This window comes from Panicum virgatum, chromosome 2N (assembly GCF_016808335.1).
Source record: "Panicum virgatum strain AP13 chromosome 2N, P.virgatum_v5, whole genome shotgun sequence".
NCBI lineage: Eukaryota > Viridiplantae > Streptophyta > Magnoliopsida > Poales > Poaceae > Panicum > Panicum virgatum.
In genome coordinates, this window is record NC_053146.1 from 46105429 (window position 1) to 46116886 (window position 11458).

An 11458-nucleotide genomic window follows, 5' to 3' on the forward strand; every position below is an offset into this window, starting at 1 on the left:
CGCAGCCCTGCAGCGCGCGCTCGCCAGCGCCCTGCCTTCTCTCCCTGCTGGACAGGGCCCGCGCGTCAGTTCTTTCCCCTTCCTCCGCTCGCAATCTCCGCCTGAGCCCTCTGTTTCGCTTTCGCGTTCGCTCGCCTGCCCGTGGACCATCCCGCCCGAGCCCGACCGCCACAAGACCCACCTGCAGCCCTCCCTCCCGCTCCTTGCATGCGCACCCCGGACTCCGAGCGACCCACGCTGATTTCGGATCGAGGGCAGGATCAGTCCGCGTGCGCAACGCCCGTGCCGCAATTCCCGTAGCCCGCACGCCGAGGATCACCCCCGCCGCCTTCTTAACGCGCCCCGCACCTTCCTAAACCCTATCCCCACCACAATTTCCCCCAAACCCTAGCCCAACGCCGCCCCACCATTGGAGCTCTGCCCGGACGCCCCATGGTGAGCTCCTCGACGATGCTCCGCACCGTCATCCCTGTGCCGGCCATCCTGACCCACTTGGTCGCTTTGCAGGATGACCCCGCGTCGCTGCCACCGGAGCAGACGCTCAAGGAGCCGTCCACACGGCCTCTCCCCGTGCGCCACCGACCTGCCAAGCTTGGAACCGTCGCGACGCCGCCGTGGAACCTCTACACGGCACATCTGCCCGATTCAGTGCTAGGTGAGCACCACCCTGACCCCCTCCGTCCTTTGCGCTAAGAATCAAGGCCCATAGATCACGCCCGAGCTCGGAACACTGCAGTTCCACCTCCGTCGCCACAGCTCCGCCATGGTGGATGCCCTGCATCACGACACCGCCCCGTCCAGACCTTGTTTACACTTGCGTTGGCACTGAGCACACACACAGGCATGTTTGGCTTCCAGTTTTGAGCACAACATGATGTGAACACCCGTGCGCCGGCGAGCGCTGCCACACAGAAGTGCCTCTACCATGGCGCGCGTGTACCCAGAGCCCTGCCGAGACCCGCTTCAGGCCCAGGTGGAGCACGCGTGTTGCGCTAATCTTCCCTGACCCAATCCCCGCTCGAATCCTAGCCCGGAGCACCGATTTCGGCGCACTTCGGTGAAGCGCCGCCGCGGAGCAGAGCTCCGGCGAGCCGCACCGCCGCCCAGCGCGCCCCAAACTCCCCGAGCCATTCGATCCAGAACGTGCGGCCACGATTAGATCTAACTTACCCCTTCGGCCTGGCGTTTTTGTTAAAGAGCCCCCCAGCTTTCTTAAAATAAACCCGCAGTCCTGAGCAGTGTAAAAGTAATTCCAAATCCGCCCCTGCTTTTACGTTTTAGACCCTGAGCTTTATAAAATTAGAACCCGCAGTCTAGACCCACCGATTTTGCATGTTAGACCCTAGATCTATAGTTTAATTATGTATAGGTCCCTGGTTTTTGTAGAAAACCCCTGGAAAGTCTATTTTTCTTACAATTTAATCCCTGGATCTTGTTTTAAGCGTAGTTTTCACGTTCTAGCTCCGTTTTAGGTGTTCTTTATGTCCACGCGATCGTTGAAACGCGTAGAATAGTTCTAGCTTGGTTTCGATTGCTATTTTCATGTATTGTTGTACTGTTTCTTATTGTTAGCCTTTGTTTGTATGTATGTTTTTGTTGTTGCCATGTTTTTTGCCATGTGTTCGTGAGTAGATGTTGAGCTACCGGAGGAGCATCAGTACCAGTACCCGGAGCAGCCACCGTCTTCAGAGCAGTTTGAGCAGCAGCAGGAGCAGTTTGAGGAAGGCAAGTATAACATGAACAACACCCATCACTTTTATTACAATTTCATACTGTATGCCTATAAGGATTTTCCTAGCCACTTTATGTCCTTTATATATATCCCTTGGGTTGCATTTTGGTTAGTTGTGCTAGGTGTTGTGCTCTCACACATGGTCCCTGGGTGGTTGGTTTGTTTTGGTTCTCAGTAGTATCCTCCTTTTGATTAGTGGGGTTATCTTCCTTTGATTAGGGGGGTTCCCTGGGTGGTTGGTTTGTTTTGGTTCTCAGTAGTATCATAATTAATTTTGATTAATTACTATGTAACTGGGGTATGGTAACTCATCAACTTGTAGTAAATAGCTTTAATTAAATTCTGCCAAGATTAAAAGCTAATGCAGGTTAGTCAGCCAACCTTAGAGCCTCATAGTTTGTGTTATACTTGTTGAGTACTAGTTGTGTACTCACACTTGCCTACTCTACTCTTTTCCTCTTGTTCTTTTTGGGGATGCCCTACTGCTGCTCAGTTCCTGCCGACGCGAGGGAGTTCACCCGGAGCTACCAGGAGTACGAGGACTTCTAGGTGTTCGTCTCCCAGTCGACGTCCCTGTGGCGCCCAGCTTCCGAGAGTTTCTCGTATATATATTTACGCTTCCGCTGTATCAGACATTTTGTCATTCATGTAATAAATAACATTCGTATTCTCTTTATTATATATTTTTATGTGATTTGTGCTGTGATATACTATTCATTCTGTTGTATATACGTGTGACTTGATCCTGGCATGTATATGATTGCTCGTTTTATGTCCTTTTATAAACCGGGTGTTACAAACACTTAGAGCATAGGCTACATCAGGGCATGTACAAAGCATGGCGTACATGATGGATCCAATAGCAGAGGCATACGGAATTGCATTCATCTTCTCTTGCTCATCTGGTATCGACGGACACTGACTCTTGCAGAGACTAACACCATGTGACACCGGCAGAAAACCCTTCTTGGAATCCTGCATATTGAACATTTTCAATACTTTGTCAATATATATATATCTTGGCTTAATCCAATTAGCCTTTTCGATCTATTCCTATAGATCTTTATGCCCAAAATATACGTTGCCTCTCCTAAATCTTTCATTGAGAAACTCTTTCTTAATGAAGATTTAACAGTCTCAAGCATTTGAATATTATTTCCGATCAGTAATATGTCATCAACATATAGAACCAGAAATACAAGTGCGCTCCCACTAGACTTCTTGTAAACACAAGGCTCTTCTTCATTCTTGATGAAGCCAAATCCTTTGACTACTTCATCAAAACGAAGATTCCAACTCCGAGATGCTTGCTTCAGTCCATAAATGGACTTTCGAAGTTTGCATATTTTTCTAGCATTTGTAGAATCGACAAAACCTTCAGGTTGTATCATATACACATCCTCACTAAGGTTTCCGTTCAGGAAAGCCATTTTGACATCCATTTTCCATATCTCATAGTCATAAAATGCGGCAATAGCTAGAAGAATCCGAATAGACTTTAGCATTGCGACGGGCGAAAATGTTTCATCATAATCAATACCTTGAATCTGTTTAAATACTTTCGCCACCAATCGTGCTTTATGGATGTGAACATTTCCATCCATGTCTATCTTTTTCTTAAAAATCCACTTGCACTCCACAGGTCTAACACCTTCAATTGGATCGACTAAGTTCCAAACTTGATTGTCGTGCATGGATTCTATTTCGGATTTCATGGCTCCAAACCATTTCTCAGATTCTGGTCCCATTATTGCTTCAGTATAGGTCTTAGGGTCATCATTATCCATTAATAACACGTCGCACTGCTCCGTGGTTAGGAGCGTGAACTTTTCAGGTGCGCGACGTGCCCTTACAGACCTTCGTGGGGCTGGTTCTTCGACAACGGGTTCTGCAACTTCTTGTTCATCCCGTGAAGGTTCAGTGGGGGCTGAAACTGTTTCAGGCACATCCCGAATTTCTTCAAGTTGCATCTTGCTCCCACCAACTTCTTTTGAGAGAAACTCTTTCTCTAAGAAGCCACCATTGCGGGCAACAAACACTTTGCCTTCCGCTTAATTATAATAATAATATCCTTTGGTTTCCCTCGGATACCCCACAAAGAAACACTTGTCTGATTTTGGAGTGAGTTTGTCTGACATCAAACATTTGACATAAGCCTCACATCCCCAAACTTCGAGGAAAGACAATCCGGGATGTTTCCCAGTCCACATCTCATATGGTGTTTTTTTCACAGACTTAGTTGGAACCCGGTTCAGTGTGAACGCTGCAGTTTCGAGAGCATAACCCCAAAAAGAAATTGGAAGATCAGCTTGGCTCATCATCGACCTTACCATGTCCAACAATGTTTGGTTTCTCCGTTCAGAAACCCCATTCCACTGAGGTGTTCCAGGCGGAGTCCACTGTGGAACAATTCCACATTGTTTCAAATGATCACCAAACTCGTGGCTTAAATATTCACCCCCACAATCAGATCGTAGGAATTTTATTGTCTTGCCAAGTTGATTCTGTACTTCATTTTGAAATTTCTTGAACTTTTCAAAGGATTCAGAATTGTTCCTCATTAAGTAAATATACCCATACCTACTGAAGTCATCGGTGAAAATAATGAAAAACTGAAAACCACCCCTTGCAATCGAACTCATTGGTCCACATACATCAGTATGTACTAGTCCCAATAGGTCACTTGCCCTCTCACTTTGACCAGTGAAGGGTGTCTTAGTCATCTTCCCAAGTAGACAAGACTCACATGTGCCAATTGATTCAAAATTAAATGGACTCAGCAGACCATCCTTATGGAGCTGCTCTACATGCTTCTCATTTATGTGACCCAATCGACAATGCCAAATAAAAATGGGATTCAAATCATTAGGATGAAGACTTTTAACATTAATATTACAGACATCTTGTTATGATTTCCCCACTGAACATCAATCTATACATCTCATATGAACAGATTACAAAACCCTAATCAAACATATCTCTATATGCACATTCAGACCAAAATCTAAACATGATCGCTCTGGTACCACTATAAGGAAACGCTACGCTAGCGATAAGGATCTCATGCAAGCAGATGATCATGGATCGTTACCCCTGGACGCGCATCGCAGTGGAAGATGTGTTGGAGTAGACTCGTCCAACATAGTCGCATGTCGAGGTAGAGGAAGTAGTCGATCACGTCACGAACGGATTGTCTCCTCCTTGCCAATCAGCACCGCAACAGCAGCAGCGACTCCACAGAGTCCACACGTGCGGGAGAAGGAACGCCGTGCGCCGATGTGCTAGCACCACACGCATGGCTGGGATCGCGGCGGTGTAAGGATCACCGGGGTGTCCGACCCTAGAGGGGGAGGGGGTGAATAGGGTCGCTAATCACTTTTTAACCTAGGGCTCAAACTACTTGCATAAGATAAACCTAACACGTCCTATACATGCTAGTTATGACTAAGGTTTATCTATGCTACTCTCTACTTACCCCTAAAAGACTTGCAACCTAGCCAATCCTAATCAAACTAACTAGGAAAGTAAAGGTACGCAAGATATAGTAAATGCGGAAACGTAATGCGGTAAGTAAAGAGGTAAGTGCAAGAGGATGCAAACTCCCGAGTAGACACGGTCATGTAACGTGGTTCGGCATAAACGCCTACGTCCACGGGACACCGAGGCTCTTCCGATCACCGTCTTGCACTACGCCACCAAGGCGATACCGGTAAGCAAAGGCAAGTGCCCCTAAGACACCGAGTCTCGTGCACCGCCACCGTCTCTCTCGGTCACCCGGCCGTAATCCACTACAGAGCTTCTCCACCAAGGAGGGGGCCTCCTCTTCCCCCGCACAAAGTGTCGTTGCCACTCCACACCAAGACGAAGGGTCACACGACGGATCACAAGTTGCTTGCCGCAGCAAGACTTCTCTCAAGGGAGCTCTCGCAAGAACTAATCCCTATTACAAGCACTAAGCACTCTCACAAGTGTGCTTAAGCCTATATGATGTACAATGAAGCTCTAAGGTGGTTGGAGATGATCTTTGGCTCTTGTATGCTTCCTTGGTCTCCAGCACTCTCAAATGAGCCATGGGGTGGCATATATATAGCCCCAACCCCTCAAACTAGCCGTTGGAAAAAAGGCTGACAAAAAGCGCTATCACCGGTTAAACCGATGTTGCCATTTTCGTCATCACCGGTTTAACTGGTGAGTGCATTTTCCAACTAGCCGTTATACTTCAACGGCTACCTGATCAATCGACCGATGCTCACAAAACTGACGTCGGTTTAACCGGTGCATGTAATCTTCAATCAACCGACACTCTCAAAACTAACGCCGGTTCAACCGGTGCATGTAATCTCAGAAACCTCCAAAAATGGAGTCTCTGGACAACTGCACCGATGCTCTCAAAACCAACATCGGTTCAACCGGTGTACTCTGCTGATTTGTCTTCACTTCAAGTCATTGCACTGATGAGTACAATTGGCTCATCATCGGTTTAACCGGTGATAGCAAATTGTCTCTGTCTTGTTCGTTTTGACTTGATTTCTTCACGGTCTCTTCAATTCTTGTCCCTTGGATCGAAGAGGTTTCAGGGTGCTACCCTGAGACCCGCGAGGGGCGGCTCCCCCTCTACCCCCGTCCGCTAATCGGTTAGCGGAACCACCGTAGGGGCGGCCCTTTGGGCCTTGCTACGCCTATCTTCTCTTTGTCATCACTTGAACCTAAAACCTGAGAATGGTCATCTTAACAATCATATTAGTCCAAGTGTTGTGTTATCTATATCAATCACCAAAACATTATATTGAAATATGGCATGAGAGGCCATTTTCGCTACAGGCGGCTAGGAGGAGGGAGGGCGCCTAGGGTTTGAGGCGCGGCAAGGATGGGGCGCCCCTAGCCCCCTCCCACATATATAGAGTGCACTAATGGGCCATCGACCATGTAGGCCCATTAGTAATCCTAATCACTCATGGATCAATATCCATGTGGGCCTTTAATCCATATTGTTATGATTGCCTCTTGGGCATATCACCAACAGGTGCGGCACTGTGGTGCATGTGGTGCAGAGGAGAGTGGTGGAGAGATGGTGAGTGTGGAGCGGGTTCCACTTATCAGCCAGTATAAAGAGGGTTGGTAGAATAGATTTGAGTAGAAAAAGTAGATGATTGGGATATAGAGGATGATGGGTGCGAAAGAAATAGTATAGAGTAGAGAATCTCGATGACTAGGATGAAATATTTTTTTAGATGATGGAAATAGAGTATAACGAGTGTGGATAGGCTAAGGTCCGTTACTAGTATTATGAGTAATGGTACTCCCTCCGTTCCAAACTATATGTCATTCCAAGAATCTTGGAGAGTCAAATCATCTCAAAGTTTGACCAAAATTATAGAGAGAAACATAAAGATTTTTTACATCAATTAAATACACTATGAAAATATAGCTAATAACAAATCTAAAGGTACTTAATTGGTATCATAAATGTTATTATCTTGTTATATAAATTTGGTCAAATTTAAAAAACTTTGACTCTCCACAATTCTTGGAATGACTTATAATTTGGAATGGAGGGAATATATATTATATATAATTTGTTACCTATTTTGAGTATTGGATAATGGGCAATGTCTAGTCGGGGTTGCATCCTAACATCGATGCCTTGACTTTCTGTGTATACATGTAACATGCAACATGCGTCCGTTACCTATCCAGTGTTTTCACATCCTAAGTTTTTGCCCAAAGGAGCCCCCACTGTAATCCTCACATAAGCGCTGTAAACGAAAAGGATAAGTCTTAGAAATTCTTGCAAAAATTAAAGTTTCTCTCCACACATCAATACGATATATTCTAATCATTATAAATTATAGACATTAGATCATATTTCCTAAAAAGCAAACACCTCTGGCCATATAAAAATAATCTAAAGTAATAACCTCTAAATCTACATATAAATTATCACTTGCACCATAATGAAAAAAATAACCTAATGTAACGATGCAATCTTCATCTATATCATCCCCTATGTGCTTAGTGCCAAGTAACCTGCTAAATTTACATCTAAATTTCTCATATCTAGTAGCACCTCCATTCTTAAATATATGACATTGTTCATTCTTTCTACAAATATTTATGGAAATAGATAAATCAACAAGCTAAATCTAAAATACTATTGATGATAGACGTAGTGTTACCCATATCTTACTTGATTTAACTAATTCATTAGATTAATATTATTGGTCAAAGTTTGGATAAAAAGTTAATTAACGGTGTGATATATTTAAGAACAGAGATAATATTACTTAAGTAGTAACCTATAGATCTGTATCTCCCATTATAAAAGAATATTCCAAAGTAACAATTGTGGTGCGGTGTAGAGTGAAAAAAAATAACTATATGCTTGTGGATGAAAAGAGTGTATTAGAATGCACTACTACAGAAATGATTTCCAGGGACGCCCCTTTTTTTCAGGGGTGAGTGCAAATATACCGCGCTCCTACAGCAGGAGCTGGGTACTGTAGCATTTCGCCCGCCCCTGGAAATGCATCTTCAGGGGTGGGTGACGGCACCACCCGCCCCTGAAAACAGGGCTCATTTTCAGGGGCGGGTGGTGCTGTCACCCGCCCCTGAAGATCCGATTTTCAGGGGCGGGCAGTGCCATCAGCCGCCCCTACAAATGCACCCAATTTTCAGGGGCGGCTGGTGGCACCAGCCTCCCCTGGAAAACTATTTCTAGGGGCGGCTGGTAATTCCACCCGCCCTTGGAAAGCCCAATAAATATCTGGCCACCCACCATCTTCCTCCTCCCGACACAACAGTGCTCTCTCGGGGGAGGTGCTGTCCGAATTTTCCATGCATCATAAATAGGGGAGTAAAGTGCATGCACCATACATGAAGTTGTATTATTGTTTCACTTTGATCCAACAAGTTGCAAACGTAACAATACGATACACCAAGTTGCAAAATACACTATTGTACGGTCCAAGATTGTTACTTAACAATTTCTTTGCCACCTTTTTGGGCTAAGATGAAGTCGCAACGTTTGTATTATTGTTTGGGAATTGGATATATTTCCTGTGTTATGCATAAAGTAGTTTATAGGATTGAGAAATCTCAAAAGAAAAAAGAAATGAAATGAAAGAAGCAGAACTGATGAGTAAAATCAGCTGCTTGCTACGGCCAGCAACTAGAAAAAAGCGATTCGTAGTTCACGACGGCTGGCGAGTCTGAACATTAGCCTGCATCTTCTAGAGGGACTTTAAGTTGCGTAGCTCCAAGGCTCTGTCCGCCCCGGCGGTCCATCAGACATGCGCAGCACGAGCGTGGCATGGATCGGAGGTGAGCAGCAGCTCGACAATCCATGCTGCAGGGCTGCAGAGGGCTTCCTCCATGGCCGGCGAGGAACATCACCAAGTTGCAGGTGTTGAAGTTGATGAAGATGATACCCGTCTTGAGCGGATTATTGAGACCCAAGTTGCCTGGATCGATCTCCACTCTGGAATCAAGTCGCTGGCTAAGATTCCCAGTTCTCCCCATAGCCTGTAAGCTGCCTCACTCGGCCTTATCCAACTCCTAATCTGCCGTTCTGGCCAGGATATGTTTTCTGGGATAAGGCATATTAGGAGTTGGTTCATTGTACTGCCTTCCCACCCCTCGTATCCCATGAACCAAACGCGGATAGAGGACTCAGGGGTAAAAGGGGACGCGAGACATGCAACACGTCTCCGCAGCTATATCCGAGGAAAACTCTATGCTTTTTGTTCGTGGCTTCGGTATCAACTCAGATAAGGTGGAAGCGTTGGGGTCGTTGGAGTGATCCGAAGGCGATCGAAAGTTAGACGGGAGGCACATTATTCGCCTTCCCTCACCTGCAGATGGAACCGTGGTGGCGTGAACCCGGAAGCCTTCCTCCAGATTACGATAAGTCCAACTACATCTATCGTTTTCATGATGAAATCAACAATTTTGATCCGCGAATTATGGTGCAATTAGAGTTTGATAGGAGGCTTAATTAAGAATTAGGAATGCAGCAACCTATCAACTACTGAAACACTATGTATTGGCTTTGTAGATGAATTAAGAGTTCAGAGTTTGTCTAACGAATCCTTCATCTCTTCTAAAATGCAGGATCATCTGACGAATGGTTTAGTGTAGAGGTACACCATTCAGGATTTTTCTGTGGGATTGGGAGAAACATAACCTATCTAAATGGATGCCTTTGGATGCCTTATGTTTGAATCCTATCAAAATGCCAAGCTTTATACTTAGCACCAGTTCACAACTACCTTAGCAACAATGATAATGGAAGTTTTGCTGCAAATTTGCCGTAGGTTCTACCAATGCAAATTACGATGTAAGTATAGGTTTCATTACAACATGCAATTTTTTTGCTTTAGCCCCTTTTGTTATTCTAGTATGTCATGTTACCAGAATACGCACTTCCGATGTATAGTGGACTGTATTTGCACACAATGAACAACTTGGTGTATGGTGGGTGCAATATTTGCAATTTGTTGGATCAAAGTAAAACAATGATACAACTTCATGTACGGTGGATGCACTTTACTCTAAATAGGGAGGGGGGTTTAAACTCGATTTCCTTGAAGTTGGAGGCTCTAGGAGGTAAGTAGCACCTAATTCTATGTTTTTTTCTAAGCTTTTGGGTTAATTTTAATGGTCAAATTGTGCTCTCATTCCTCTAGCTAGATGTAGATCTAAATTAGGTGGATTTAATATTTAAGTCACGAATTGCTTTAACTTTTTGGATAAATCTACGCTATTTTAGTTGGAGCACATGATTAGGTAATTATTTGGGCCCAATCTTTAAGTTTTAGCCTCATTTAGATGTGAACATATTTCCAAAAATTATAGAGGAGAGAGAAAATGATATGATTTCCCTCATATATTTATACACATGCAAGATATTTTTTTTCCATCCTATGTTACACGAATTATTATTTCTCTTATTTGAAATTATGTGAAATCCGAAAGAATAACAAAATACTTTCAGAAAACGCAAGACTTTAACCCTAGAATTAACCCTTGCTCAAAGATTTATTATTATATCGGATGACATAGTATATTGACTTTATCCAATATTTACGCTTATGTGTAGATTTACTTAGCATATATTTCGCAAATTATTTAAGAGCTTGTTTTAATTCGTTTGAATCATGTATTATTTTTCTATTGTTGGTGTTTAGAGATGGATAGAACTTGGATGTACAAAGCACGAAGGACGGATGCATATTTCCATGGAGAAATAGATAAATTCATTCAAGTTGAAAAAACATGCAAGAATTGAGAAGACACAGATGATACATTGCCCATGCAGAACCTGCAAAATTCTGAGAGTATTCAGCAACACAACTATAATTAGATCGCATGTATTGATTAGTGGTTTTCTAGACAACTTCATGATCTGGAATAAGCATATAAATCCTCGCATGACACAACTCGTTTAATGTCGCATTCCGTTCACGTCTCCCTTGCCGCATGTCGGCCATCATATGACACGACTAAACTCGTTTGGCCATCCTCGTTTAATGTAGAAGTTGTAAGTGTCTAATCCGTCGCCATCTTCCCCACCAAGAGAAACGCCAATGACACAAGAGGAGGAAATTGAACAACTCGCCTCTTAGATGGACTAGGACGATGATGCCGGAGTTCAAAGTGGGGATGACGAAGTTGACCAGGATGGACAAGGGGTGTTCATAGAAGGACAGTGGTTGGAACCTATAGATC